The sequence below is a fragment of the Megalopta genalis genome, unplaced genomic scaffold (assembly GCF_051020955.1).
Source record: "Megalopta genalis isolate 19385.01 unplaced genomic scaffold, iyMegGena1_principal scaffold0550, whole genome shotgun sequence".
Taxonomy (NCBI): domain Eukaryota; kingdom Metazoa; phylum Arthropoda; class Insecta; order Hymenoptera; family Halictidae; genus Megalopta; species Megalopta genalis.
Genome location: NW_027476619.1, coordinates 335 through 2,500, shown reverse-complemented (window position 1 = coordinate 2,500; position 2,166 = coordinate 335). Strand labels below are relative to the sequence as shown.

Here is a 2,166-nt window from a genome sequence, read left to right as displayed (position 1 = left end):
AAAAGGAATCGTTGGGAAAGTCCAAAGGACGAAAATATCGGGCAGTCTGAAGATAACTTAATGCTCGTTTACATTGGTATCAAGAGAGACCGGCTTGTGTAGCTCGTTTCAATGCTGTGTCGTTGTCATTGACACCCTACTCTGTTGCGCGCTAGTGGCAGCATGAGCGTGGGACGTATATATATATGACACCCAGCTAGAGCCGGCCGTGAGTCCGTCCGGTGTAAATAACGACGAAAGGAGAGAGAAACTTTTCGAATCCAGTATCGGGTTGATAATTGTCCAGTTTGAATATCCATATCCCCGTCGTTTTTGGAGGTGATATACTCTCTGTGTTTCTTCGATAGAAGGCTTTTCAATGTTCTATTCGCTCCGACCGTCGAACTTGCAAGAAAACAGTGGTTTTGGATTTGCTCGTACATATATATATATGGTTTCGACGGAAATATCTCGTTCTTTAAGGGACAATTATGTCGTTGTACGACGACTCCCGAATCTCCTTCGCGCGCTGGTTGGAGCTCTTCGGGTATCGGTTTGTTCCGAAATATAACACAAAAATGTGGTGGATAGCAAATACACATTATATATATGAGAGAATAAAAGGGAAAAATTACCCTGAACGGTGGATCACTTGGCTCGTGGGTCGATGAAGAACGCAGCTAATTGCGCGTCAACGTGTGAACTGCAGGACACATGAACATCGACATTTCGAACGCACATTGCGGTCCACGGATACAATTCCTGGACCACGCCTGGCTGAGGGTCGTTTACGTACTTATAAACTGCTTGCGTTGATGGCACTTGTTGCCTATATACGTACGAGCGAATGATGGGCGCTTCGTCGGCGTTTGTCGCGGTCCTATGAATATTGAGAAATTTTACGTACGTCTAACAGTCTTCGAGAGAGATGGAAATCGTGTTCGAACTAGCGTGAGTGTGGAAGGCGGTGTCGTGTGTCGTATATGTTTTATATACGTCCGCCCGTCTGAAACACCGCTTCGAAGCGGTGACAAAATCTTTTTCGGGACGATTCGTATCCGTAGAACTATCGAGATTTCACTGGTACATTTTCAACGCGCTCCCGACGTCGCCTGAAATGAAACGAGATGGGTTTAACCCACGAAAGCGTACTACACGAGTCTGTCCTATGTGAAGACTGTGTACAGAGATCGAACGAACGCATGAAAGAAATTGAACGAAAGAACACATAACCCGCAAAAATATAGAGTAGAATTGTGACCGTTGCTTCGAATTTGAATTTATATGTATATATATATATCATAGCCCCAGGGAGTGGAACCTATGAGTGTGGAAGGATGTCTCTTACCGTTATGTTGCCAGAGGAAAAAAAGTCTCTCTCTTCGTACGACACATTTGTGTACGAATTGTATCGATGGCTATATAGATCCGATGTTGCACATATTCTGAGTAAAGAACACCCCACCCGGGTTACCGTCCTAAAACTCTTCTATTGGTGTGGCTATGATGTGTGTGTCAACGCAATCGCGAGTCTGGTTCTACGGGAAAACCGTTTGTCGGTCGCCCCATATATCTTTTTGTTCTCTTCAAATGATCGAATAGCGAAACCGCACGAGATCAATCGGTCGTCTAGTCCCCGAAAGTACTTTTCGGACGGACGTTAAAGTTATACCGATTGTAATCGTCTTGCGAGTGTTTCGAAGATCTATATTTGGAGAGGATATCGAATTTTATAAAAGATATATTGGTGAGGCGCGATAAACGGTTTTTTTTTTGCTTTAAGGGTTTTTTGTGTTTTTTTTATTTTTTTTTTTTTTTTGTGTTGCTCTGTACACGTTTCGCAAAATGCTTTCGGGGGGGGAAGCTCTGAAAAAATTTTTTTTCACGTTCCGACGACCTCAGAGTAGGCGAGATTACCCGCTGAATTTAAGCATATTACTAAGCGGAGGAAAAGAAACTAACCAGGATTTCCTTAGTAGCGGCGAGCGAACAGGAATTAGCCCAGCACTGAATCCCGCGGAGTTCCGCCGTTGGGAAATGTAGTGTTCAGGAGGGTCAATTTATCCCGTAACGTCGCAACCGCGTCCAAGTCCATCTTGAATGGGGCCATTTATCCATAGAGGGTGCCAGGCCCGTAGCGACCGGTACGCGTTTCGGGAGGACCTCTCCTTAGAGTCGGGTTGCTTG

General features: G+C 44.8%; 1 non-coding gene across 1 annotated transcript; it reads left to right on the top strand.

Moving 5' to 3' along the window:
• Positions 1-611: 611 nt before the first annotated feature.
• Positions 612-766, top strand: LOC143263395 (5.8S ribosomal RNA). Its single transcript, XR_013036852.1, has one exon. It is a non-coding gene; the product is annotated as a 5.8S ribosomal RNA (ribosomal RNA).
• The last annotated feature ends 1,400 nt before the right edge of the window (positions 767-2,166 follow it).